The sequence below is a fragment of the Rattus rattus genome, chromosome 6, assembly GCF_011064425.1.
Source record: "Rattus rattus isolate New Zealand chromosome 6, Rrattus_CSIRO_v1, whole genome shotgun sequence".
Lineage (NCBI taxonomy): Eukaryota > Metazoa > Chordata > Mammalia > Rodentia > Muridae > Rattus > Rattus rattus.
This window is the reverse complement of record NC_046159.1, coordinates 58,353,579-58,366,551: the sequence shown is the minus strand read 5'-3', so window position 1 is coordinate 58,366,551 and position 12,973 is coordinate 58,353,579.

Genomic DNA, 12,973 nt, shown 5'->3' with positions numbered 1-12,973 from the left:
CTGCGAGGCCTCTCGGCAAACCCCTTAGTGCAAAGAGATCAGGGCAGCTGGCGGGCATGGCTCCCAGGACCTCTCAGGTATGTATGGGGACATGAAAACCAGGGAACGACCTCTTCTCGCAGAGGAAGCTGCAGCTGGGTGGGGTCCTGCAGTGCGGGCCGAGCCAGCCTCGGGTTTATGCAAATTAGGGGTCGGGGTTTCCACCAATCCTGCACGGATCCCTTGTTGTGTGCGTGCGCCAGCAGCGTCCACCCAGTGCGGGCGGGTCCTTGGGGCAGAGCCAGGTGCGTGCAGGCCCACCACCCTGGCCTGCCCAGGCTGCCTCCTTTCAGGTTTTTTTTTTTTTTTGAACTTGCGCCGCCAAGGCGGTGGATTGACCCTTGCAAGTCAGGGTCCAGGCACCCTGTGCTTCTGCTGTGGCCTCTGGTTTAGGGAGTAATTTCATTTCTATGAGGTTTTTGTTTTGTTTTAAATTCAGATAACTTACTAGAACATTCACAGATTTACATATTGATATTTACATCGTGTAATGAATTTCCTTTGTTTTTATTACTCTCTCCCCCCCATATGGTTAAATTCCTCAGCAGGGCTTTTATATTTTAACATGAATACAGTGCATGGGTAACTTTTCATTCAAGTAGCACTTTCTTGTAAATAACACGCTATCCTGCTCTGGTAGTACCCACTTGTTACCCCAGCACAAGGGAAGATGGAGGCCGGGGTATAGGGAGTTCAAAGCCAACCTACATAAGACCCTAAATTTTATATCTGAGAACATAGTTTCATTGCTCGACATGTAAATGTGTTTGCCTCAGGGGGTTTTATTTAGCCTCCAGTTTTACTGCATTTGCTAAGTGCTTGTCTTTTTTTCACTTATTTCAGAGAACTATGACCTGATTTTCCCGCCTTCTTGATGTTTTTGATCCTGTCTATAGAACTCTGGAGCATCCTCTATTGTGTGTGTGTGTGTGTGTGTGTGTGTGTGCGCGCGCGCGCGCGCACACGCGCGTGTGCGCTGCATCATGTGGATTCAGCTCAGTGGTAGAGCACTTGCCTAGCAAGTGTAAGACCCTGGGTTCAGTCCTCAGTTCCAGAAAAAAAGAGACAAAACAAAAATAGCAAACTCATGTGTCACACAGCACACGTGGAGGGAGGTCAGAGGAAAGCTGCAGTCAGTTGGTTCCCTCGTCTTCCTGGGTTTCAGGGGTGGAGTCTGGCTAGTAAAACGTTTGCAGCACACTCTACCCACTGAGCCATCTCAATAGCTGGGGAAATCTTCTGTTTTCCTTTTTGTTTTTTTCAAAAATTGAAAGCCCTTACTGATCCAGTTACAGGGGTGGGAATCAGAGTATCAGCCAAGAGATTCTGCCTAGAGAATTCCTTACCCCAGCCCTTCCTTCCCCTGACTTCTGTTTTAGACCCAAAATCACAGATGAAGGCCATTTTACTAGTTACCTAGCTCTTTAGAAGATTAGAAGACAAGAAACGCCCAAGTGTTTAGTCAGCAATTGCTGTAACTGCCCAGAGCTCCACATCTATTTCTTTCTCAGATTATTCCATTTTACAAAGAGAATCCAGGCCTGTTTGATCTGGCCTTCAAGCTCTATAGCAGACACAGGGAGGCCAGCTGTGATATGCCCTCCCTTCTGTAGCACCACCAAAGCCAGTCCTGAGATCCAATGGGAAACCTCAACCAAGCAGGGCAGGGTGGTCTGCCAGTCTGAGTGTGGTATGTGGCATTCTCCAGAGCAGGTAGGCACCAGTAGGATCTGGCTATCTGGGCCCACTGCTGGCCTCCCAGATTGTGCCCAACACACAACCAACAACTAGGGGATGACAGCTTATCCTTAGGGGATTCCTAACTTCACTCTAGCCTTGGGGGAAGCAGACTGCACAGGATGTCTGGGTTGTGACAGATACTGCGCCTCTGTCCTCTTTGCAGTCCATCTTGATTCAGTGTCTAAGGCAAAACTGCTTTGCATTAAGGCAAAAGTAGACTAAAGCAAGAAACATAGTCCCTAGCGCATGACTTAGCACAGGTAGATTGGGGAACAATCAGTGGGGCTCCTAGTGTGGGAGGAATGTTTCATCCTGGGAAACATGGAGATTTTGCTTATAGGTGGGAAGGTCGGGAGGGCAAGTGCTACGGTGAGAACTGAACTCTCAGACTTCTGACAGGCCTGAAAACGTTCAAGATAGGCCATTTCAAAACGTATACTGTATACAGTATACGAGATACTGTATAGATCATAGGAAGTCCAAACTGTCAGAAAAGATCATGTCATCTGTCCCTTCCTACATGCAGAAAGAAAGGTTCTTTTAGGGGTATGTGCCCAGGCCTTGGTCACCAGAGCCTGAGGACTGGGGCTGTAATGGCCTTGAATAAACACGTTTGTAAAGTAACCCTTGTCTCCTATGAATTTCTACACCTCTCCGACAGGTCTCTCTAGAATATTCCTGTAACTGACCTCTGCAGTCAAGGAGTCACAGGCTCAGGCTGTGGTCTTCCGGAAAGGTGTAATGCAACAGTATGACAGCATCGTACTTATGGTCAGACGCTACTGTTATAAAGGTCACTCTACATGTGCGAATGACTCAAATTAGGCTTTATTCTCCTTTTGTTGGGTTGGCTTTGTTGTCATGTTTTTGAGACATGGTCTCACTTTGTAGCTCTGGATGTCCTCCATGTACAGCAAGCTGGCTTGGGACACCTCACAGTGACCAGCTTCCTTCTGCCTCCGGCGTGCTGGGATGGAGGGTGGAGGCCACCAGCTGCTTGTCTCTCACAGCTCTTACGCTGGGTTCCTCGATCCTGCCAAAAGGCTCGAGTTGTCAGGGATTGCTCTCTCCCCTCCAGCTTGCAATCCTCTCCTAATTCAGAGGATGAAGCAAAAGATGCAAATTCCCTGAACAACAACAACTTGGCCAGCACGTGTGGATAGCCTCTGCCAAGTCCTTTGCCCTCTAGGGACAAAGTTAGACCCCAGGAGCCATGGGAGAGTGGGGGGTACTCACAGCCAAAGCCTCAACACCCAAGAAGAGCAGGAGCCAGCCCCTGAGGCTCAGGACCTAGCTTCAGCGCGGCATGCCTGTTGGGAAGATGACCGAGGACTTCTTGCAGGCAGCACAGAGGTAGGCCATGCTGCAGGCTGTGTGGACAATGCCCTCAGCAGGCAGCGGAAGCTGAAGGGCTGTTTGGAGGACCAAAAAGTGGGCCCTCAAACTGCAGAACAGGTCAGAAGTGCAGGGCAGTCCTGACAGGGCTGAAGTAAGCAGGAGTGTCTGGACTCGTTCCTGCAGCATACTCTTGGGTCCTCAGGAGCATCCTATGAGGAGAAAGTATCATTGCATGACAAGTATCCAAGACCATAGCCTGAGTGACTGTCAACAGCCCGTGACGCCCTCAGGACATCCCCGTGGGGCCTTCTTGGTTTAATTTTGAAATTGTGTACATGAGCACGTGTGCGCTCTGAGACATACCACAGGAGGCATGTGAACGAGGACAACCCAGGGAGCTGCTTTATTCCTTCCATGATGCAGGACCTTACTCAGGGCATCCAGCTTTGCAACAAATACTTTACCCACTGAGCCACCCCACTGGTTTTGGAGAGGCCGGAAGAGAAAATCGTAGATCAAGTTGAGAGACCTAGGAGTTTGAGAACTGCAGCTAGGTGCAGTGGTCAAGACTTTAATCCCAGCACTCAGAAGGCAGAAAAACAGCAAAACCCTGTCTTGAAAAACGAGAGAGAGAGAGAGAGAGAGAGAGAGAGAGAGAGAGAGAGAGAGAGGATCGAGAACTCCAAGACACATTCAGCTCACACTATATACTTGGCCCACAGTGATTATTAATCTGTATGGATATTTTGCCTTCAAGTATGTGTGTCGTGTGCATGCCTGGTGCCTGTAGAGACCAGAAAATGGCATTAGATTCCCTGGAACTGGAGTTCTAGGTGGTGGCCGGCTGCCCTCTTTACTGGGAATCAAACCTGAGTCATCTAGAGCAGCAGCGGTGGTCTCAAGCTCTGAGCTGTCTTTTCAGCTCCGTAGTCTTTTTAGGTTGTGGTAAAAAGCTCTGTCCTGCTTTTGCTTTCAGTTGCTGTGATAAATATAACCAAAAGCAACTTGGAGAGGAACGGGTTTATTTGGTTCACACTTCCACATCACAGTCCATCATTGGAGGAACCGGGACAGGAACTCAAGTAGGAAACTAAAGGCAGGAACTGAAGTAAAGATTATGGAGGAACACTTGTTAGCTCTCTCCCCTGGCTTACTCAATGCTCTGGCTAGTTTAATGGTAACTTGACACAAGCTACAGTCAACAGAGAAAGGGAACCTGCCTTCATAAGATTGGTCTGTGGGCAAGACTGTAGGGCATTTAATTCGTGCTTAATGTGGGAGGGCCCAGGCCATCCTGGGACGTAGCACCCCTGTGCTGGTGGTCCTAGGCAGAAATCCCTGAAGGCCATCAAGGAGTAAGCCCTGTCCCCAGATTACTCTGGTACCCAAGTCCCTCCAATCCTAGACCACACTGGAAAGCTCCATCCCCCTCCCCCAGCCCCCAGCCTGCCTCCTGCTCAGTTCTCTGATGCTTCTCCCCTGGGCAGAGGCAGCCATCCTCGTGTGGTTTTCCCTTCCAATAAATCTGATGTGAGATTTGTACAGTGTGACTTTGGCATTCCTTGGCTGCTGACGGCCAGGATATCTTTCCCCGCTGAGTTGTAATACTTTCATTGGTGCCAGGACCGGGATAGGCTCTCCTGGTACCTTTGCTTCCCCTCCCCCTCACCTCCAGCCCACCCACAGCAGACTCACCTTTTACTCACCTATCACTCAGCACCCCACTCACTAGTGGCAATTAGGTAAGTTTCTCCTTTGGTCGGTATAAATATTTCCCCAAGTCTGACCAAGTGACCACTGGGTGTCTGGCACCCCTCTGGTACTCTTGAAGGCAGAGGTGACCCCAGCCATGGTCTTTGAGGCTGTGGTTGGCCCTTCACCTGCTGCCACCCCACCACCCTTAAGTTGCAATCCTGTAGCTTCTTTAGGCCCCACCAGCCTGTTGTAGCCCTTCCTGCTCTCTTCTCCCGCCCTGACTTCAGAGCTGCCCTCTGCTCCTCTAGGCCCATGTAGCCTTTGAAACCTTATTCCCAACAGTGGCAGGCTATTTGATCACACTGTGAGCCCTCAAGATTGTGTTGCTTAATGAAAAGCCCGTTTCTAGCTGTGGTGGGCCTCTCAGCCTTAGCACACAGCTTTAATCCCTCTGGTTAGAACACCGTTAATCCCAAATAGTGAAGATAAAGTTAGCTTGTAGAAGGAAGCACCTATGTTTGGAAGTGATGATTGAGTGGTAGACAAAGTGATGAATAGAGGAAGATTTTACAGAATAGGATATGTCCACCTTTCACCAGAAGAGAAAAGAGAAACTACATGAGAGAGAGAAGGGTGGGGGTGGGGGTTACTGGAAGAGTTTTACAGGGGAAGAACTGTAGCAGAACCCAATTAAATACTTAAATTGATTCCAGTGATGGCAGCAGTCCTCGATACCCACCTCAATGTCTCGGCTCTTGAATGAAAGACAGACAGACAGACACACACACACACACACACATACCTTTATATTTTGATGTGCCTAAATGGCTGGGTTACTTCTTAACCTCCACATAGCCAATCTACCTCTCTCTGATATTCCCAAGTTATTACATACTAAAATCTTTTCTCTTTGTTGTCCTGGACCCAGTGGTACTGTTTGGATTCTTCTCAACTAGATTCCAGTCACCTGGGAAAGAGATCATGGACCAGATCTGAATGGCGGCATCATATGCCCAAATGACATTTGTGCTGATTAAGCAATACTTGGGACAGTGCGTGGATAGAACAATTGCCTTACCACAAGTTGCTTTTGAAATACCAACCTTCTTGACTGTGAAGAGTCTCAAAAAGCACACAGGTGACTGGTTTGAGTTTATGGGCGTTCTTTGACATAACGATACCATCAAGCTTGCTCCAAGAGCTTTCCCAAGTCTGTCAGCAGCGGCGCTTTTCTGGAGTAAGCATGAGAGTGCAACGATGATGGCATTCAAGGCACCTGTGGTCAAGCCTGGTTCAACCTTGACAGAGCCTTTGCTATGCCAGGCTTGAGAACATCAAATAATAAGATCAGGAATAGGCTGAGAAATGAGTCCTGAGCCAGACTGTTCTCAAGGTTGTTGGTGTTACTGGATTTGCCATGGAAAAGTGAGCCAGTGCTATTGGGGGGAGGGGGGAGGAAGGAAGGAAGGAAGGAAGAGAGGAAGGGAGGAAGGAAGGGAGGGAGGGAGGGAGGGAGGGAGGGAGGGAGGGAGGAAGGAAGAGGAAAGAACATTGGGCTGCTGATTGCACCTGTGGCCCCTCACAGCATGAGACATCAAAGCCAGGTCACCCTCAAGCCAATATCCTAGGTCTGACCATGGAAAACTGAGAGGGCCTGGGCTCCCTTGGCTCAAGCATTGCCATCTTCAACAGGGAGACTTGGGTAGTCATTACAGTGTCAGGGTGACCTGTCTTTCTTTTGGATACTGGGGCTACCTACTCAGTCCTAGAGTTTTGGGGACCTATCTTTCCTTGTTCCCTTATTGTCAGGATAAAGGGACAACCTTACCAGCCTTATTGAACCCCACCACTTATCGTTAGGGGTGTTTACCTTACCTATTCCTTCCTATTGATACCAACCTGTCCTGTCCCCTTGCTGGGAAGGGATCTCTTAGCCAAAGTGAGAGCCTCTACTTCTTTTGTCCCTCCCCCACTTGATTCCAGCCCCACCCTTGAATCCAGGCTCTCCGACCATTCCCTTCCTCCTCCTCCAGCAGAGAACGATGGTCTTCGTCTCTTCCTCACTGAGGAATGTTGCTTCTATGTTAACCGATTGGGTATAGTAAAAGATAAGATCCAACAACTTCACACGGAGCTTCAAAAACATAAGAAACAGCTCGGATCATTAACAGTCCAGTACGAAATCGACATGACCCTTCTCAACCCCTTTCTCCTTTTCTTAATCCTACTAATTGCACCCTGTGTCAAACTTTTTGTCTAGATTTCTTCAACAACAGATCCAACGACTGGCTCCTACCTATGGGAGCCAGAGGCCTGCAATTTACACTAGTGTAGAGGAATTTTAATCCAGCAACGTGGCTTTCTGATCACCTCGAAAGACCTTCCAGGTCTGTGTGATCTGTCTGGAATGTAGACACAGCCTTAGTACTCACCTTTACTCCCTCTGGCTGGAAACCTTTAGTGTACGCCTCTAATTCCAAATAATGATGTCTAATTGAGGGGCAGACAAGGTGAAGAATCAGAGAAAGATCTGACAGAATGAGTCAGAGATAGGATACACCCAACTCTCAGGAGAACAGCTATTTAAGAGCAGTGAAGAGAGAGTTTAGTTGAGTCAGTGGGGAGGCAGTGCAGTGAGTGCAGGTCAGTGCAGGGCAACAGAGGCAGCTAAAGCCAGGAAATAAGAAGGAACCAGAGGTAGTTTGAGGCCAATCAGAGCAATTCAGTGAGAAGCTGAGAGAAGCTAGATTGAATCAGCCAGCTTGAAGAGGTATTTGAGTCAGAACAACTGAGTTGAACCCGATGACCAGAATTCAGAAAAAAATTCGAATGGCTCATTCAGAAGTAAGCCTCTGAGATGACAATTACATCTATCAAATAAAAGTTATTTTGGGGTTTGGGAATTTAGCTCAGTGGTAGAGCGCTTGCCTAGCAAACGCAAGGCCCTGGGTTCGATCCCCAGCTCTGGAAAAAAAAAAAGTTACTTTTGCACACTAAGTTCCATAAGAAAGCAAGCTAAGCAAGCTAAGCAAGCTATGAAGAACAAGAGAGCAAGTCAGTAAGCAGCACTCCTCCATGGCCTCTGCATCAGTCCATGCTTTCACGTTTCTTCTTGACCTGACTTCCTCCAATGATGATGAGCAGTGATCCACAAGCACAAGGGAGGCAGTGCTAACTGGAAAACTGTGTGGGATTTTGAAACCTCAGAGCACACCCTCAGTGATACACCACTTTCAACTAGGCCAAACCCCTAATCCTTCCCAAACAAGAGTTCAAACATATGAACCTATGGTGGTCATTCTCATTCAAACCACCTCAGGTGGCACTACCAGGTACATTTGGACTATAAGAAGAACTATCAAGAACCAGGGCCTAAGTCTTTATAGGCAAGGGCCTCCTCACAGGTAGAAAGAGAAAGAAATCAGGAAACTTTGGTAGCCAGGCCAGTGTTCTTGACTTATCCTCTCCCTGGGACAGATTACACTACACTAACTGTTCCCCGTCATAGGCTGGAGCTGCTCCCCTACATAGGCTAGAAAGTTCTTAGTCATTGTTTTGTGGCTATGAAAAGACACCGAACCCAAGCATAACCAAGGGAGCGATGCAATAGCAAGAGGTTTAATGATCCACGTAGTGGGGTCGCTCATCCTCACAGGGAGAGGCGACCCCGAACCCAAAAAGCACACATCTTTTATTCTCTACAGAGGGCAGACTTCAGCAACAGGGTTAGCTGGCCTATTCTCACTGGTGGAACACAGGACAAAAGATCTGGTCAGGTATTGGCTGGCCTGCTCAAGGGCCTGTTCTTGGCTCAGTTGGTCACTTTCCACATCCAGCCCTGCATCTGGCCTTGGGGAATCACTGGGAAAGGGCTAAGTTGGCACTTCCCTTAGAAGGGGGGTGGGGAGGAAGGGATGGGTGGTCTGGCAGGGTCAGGATGACATCTTGTGGTTGTTCTCAGGATTTACCACAGGGAGGAGTAGGGGTTTTTTCTTTGTTTTGTCTTAGCTTATCTTAGCTTGCTCTTGGTCAGTGAGGCCTGGTCATTCTGATTACTAAAACTTTGTCCTAACATTAGGCAACCTGACATTAGATGTATTTCTCAAAACCTTGTTTTTACAACTTTGTTTTTCAAATCTATGAAACTTTAATTTCTTCACTTACAGTTTCAGAGGGTTAGCCCATGATCAAGGACGGAAGCAGGCAGGTATGGCACTGGAGCATCAACCAAAAAATAATACATCAGAGGAGGGAGGGAGGGAGGGAGGGAGGGAGGGAGGGAGGAGGGAGGGAGAGAGAGAGAGAGAGAGAGAGAGAGAGAGAGAGAGAGAGAGACTGGGAAGTGGTTGAGCTTTTGAATCCTCAAAGCCCACTTCCAGTGACACACCTCCAATAAAGCCACACTTCTAAATCTTTTCAGAATAGCCCACCAACTGGGGGGGGGCAAGCATTTGCATATATGAGCCTATGGGGTCATTCTCAGTCAGGAATGCAGGTGAGAGAAGGGCAGCCCCCACCTAACATCTTTCCTTCATCTCCTTGCAGAACCCAACCAATTCCCACGGCAGTCATTACACTCATTCAGTTGCCTCCTGGGCAGGACTAGACCCACAAAGCCTTTTATTTTTTTATTTATTTATTTTTTTGTTCTTTTTTTCGGAGCTGGGGACCGAACCCAGGGCCTTGCGCTTCCTAGGTAAGCGCTCTACCACTGAGCTAAATCCCCAGCCCCGCCTTTTATTTTTTAAATGAGACAGTGTTTCACTGTGTAGCCATAGCTGTCCTGGAACTCACTAAGTGGATTGGCTTTGAATCCAAAGATCTACCTGCCTTTGCCTGCAGAGTGCTGGGATTAAATGTATACACCAGCATTGCCCAGTTGACCCCTAACTGTATGTGATCTTTTTCAGGCAAGAAGCTGGGTCTCAGTATTCCATGAAGGAGAGTGAGGATGGCCTCCCAGTAGGACCTCAATGATATGTTTTGCAACTAGATCTATTTTGCAAAATGAGAAAAGTTAAAGGTGTCCGACATGCATAATTTTTCTCTCTGGGATTACCCTCAATTAGTCAGGGGAGGGCAACAGATGCATGTTATGCTGGATGTTGTCAGCAGGACAAATCTCTTTTTCTTAAAGGTTAGGCATTCCTTCTCACCCTACCTATCTTTATTTCTCTTGTACTTCTGACTCCCTCCCTTATTCCAGAAGTCCCAAGATTCTATATCATACCTGGTTTCTTTGGAAAATCAGTTGTGTTGGATGGTGTTTTACTGGGGCAGATACATGAAGGAGCGTTTTCCTGAAGTAGACAGAGGTAAAAGGATGTTTTGTATTAAATCAAACCTGTGAAAGGACTCGTGATGTTAAGGACCCCACAGTGGATGGATGACCCCAGATGGTACTGATATGCCTGCCATTGTTTGCCATAACTTCATAGAAAAACACACCAGACAACTCCTGGTGGTGTTCTGGCAGCTTCTTGCTGCTTCCAAGGACTTGGGCTTGTTCCCAAAGAGTGTCAGCTGACACAGACTCACGTGGAGTTTTGATAAGACAAACTGGTGGTGTTTTGCTGAGGCAAGACCCATGTGACACGTGATGTTTGGAGGGAGTATAAACAGGACTCAACTGACATTGACAGTGGGCTTGCATAGAATAGCTAACTTTGCAGTGCACTGTTGGTCTCTAGTCTTTGCCGATGTTCACTTTGTTGAGAGGGGCATGGCAGATAACTTCTGGTGTCTGTTCTGGTCCCGGTCCCTCCTGTTGACTCCTGTCTATTATTAAAATAAAATCTAAGCCTACAAAACTCTATTCATAGTACATGTGTTAGGGTCCAAGAATCACTGAAGGAAGACACGAGACTCAAATAGTATGCAAGGGCAAAGAATGTTTACTCTGCAGAAACGACCAACAAGCAGGGGTCAACCATTCTTCAAAATGGTGACCACCAGAGGAACTCACAGGCCCCCTTTAATGCAGGGTTAGAGGAATTTTCCAGAACTATGGAACCTCTAATATGATTGGAAGGGGGCAAAGCAGTGACAGTGCAGTTTTGATTGGCTGCTCTGTGAGTTTCATTATATTCAGTGAGATCTTGAAGTTCAGAAACCAGATCAATTCTGACCTCATCTCCTCTGGCCAGGTGACCTAGGAGCAACTAAGCTCCAGAATGATCCTCCCTAAGTCAGGGCCATCACTCATCAAGGACCCACATCAGTGGCTTTCTCTGAGGAGCCCAGATTGCCTCTCAGAGAATTGAAGTTTTTTTCCCAAGGTTTTTATTTCTTAGTGGCCCTCTCATATGTAACCTTGTAGCTGGGTTCTATGGTGTAAGGGCTTAGGATTCGATGTGGTCTCTGACTGACAGAGCATCAAGGTCTGTAGCTTTAATTTTTTCTCAACCCTAATTTTTTTTTTTCGTTTTTCCTTTTTTTTTTTTTTTTTTTCCGGAGCTGGGGACCGAACTCAGGGCCTTGTGCTTGCTAGGCAAGCGCTCTACCACTGAGCTAAATCCCCAACCCCTCAACCCTAATTTCTTAAAATGCTTTAACCTCCCTTCTAGACCACCACCCACTAGAGGTAGTGGAACAGAAAGGTTATTAGGATACAGGAGAAGTAGACATACTTAGAAATTGTTCTTTGGAGCAAATCCCATCTGCATTGTCAGGAAATCAGCAAAGCATGATTCAGTTCACAGAAGTTAGCAGCAGCAGCTCAATCCACTCACAAATACTTCACGAATTTACCAGCAACCTTGTTCAGTAGTGTCAGGATAGCAATCACACACCAGAAGTGGTGGCACGACCTAACAGAAACAGCCAGGCCAGAGCCGAATCAGCATGAGTCATTAGGAGGGATTAGGCCAGAAGTTCTTTGCTGTGCCTCTCTCATGGAAGTGAAGATCATCAAAGACTCAAGACCAAGGAAGCATTGCAAGGCTAGCTATGCAAGCAAGCCTCCATGACTGTCGAGCCCTAGTTACACTCCCTCCAAACATCACATGCCCTCCAAGGGTCTTGCCTCTACATGTCTTGCCTCGGCATGTGAGTCTGTCTTAGCAAAACTCCTTATGAGTCTATCAGCTGACACCATTCTTCCCAGTTGGCCTGAGTCCACAGAAGCAGCAAGAAGCCACAAGAACCTCATGAGAACAGTTTTGGTGCATTTCTTGTTGGGAATTAGTTCTAATGCTTTGTCTTAATTTGGCTCCCAAAGCAGCCCTTCCAGACCTGTGGGTCCCTTCCCCTAGCTGGCTTTGATTGATAATAAAGAATTGCAGTATGGCCCAGTCAATGGCTGAGCAGGGAAACAGAGGGAACTTTTAGATTTTTCGAGTAAGGGATAGATGGAGAGAGGAAGGACAGGGAGAATCACCATGATGGGGGAGCAAGGAGAACAGACTTAAAAGGCCCACTGCCACATAAGAATCCAGGAAGGCGGCCCTTGGGGCCACTCCCCCAATTGTGTCTAGGGTAACAGAAATGAAATATAGATTTTAAAAGATATTAACTTAAGAATACCAGAGGTGGGCATGTGCTAGCTGCAAGGAGGTTTAGAAGTGCCCAACCATTGAGCTAGTCAACACATATCAAAATTAGCTGGCATGCACATGTGTATGTGTGTGTCTGCATGTGTGTGCGTGCATTTTTTTCTTTCATTTATGAATCCAGTGAGCTCTTGGGCAGGTATAACACATGAAACCCACGGGGAGCCAAATCTGTTTAACTAATTCACCACTACAGGTTCTCCCTATAGGATCACAGCAAAAGGAGCTCAACCACACAGTGTAAGGCGAACCAATACATGTGTTAGCGAAGAATCCTTCAGGCATCCTTCATGTGCTTTAGCAAAACATCTTTTCACATGTGTATACTTCAGTGAAACATTCCTTAACATGTCTGCTTTAGTAAAGTATCCTTTTACCTGTGTCTACTTCAGGAGAACACCTTTCCATGTTTGCCCCAGCAAAACATCATCTGTCTTTCCAGAAAAAAACCCAGAAGTTTCCACTTCAGAAGTCAGCAGGCTATAAAGTACATGAGAAATCTCCACCCAAGGATGGGTTCTGTTGACTGAGAATCAAAGTTAATGATAAAGGTCTAGGGAGGAAGAATCTGGGACAAACATTCTAGGGAAGTTGGGTGAGGTCTGGCTCTA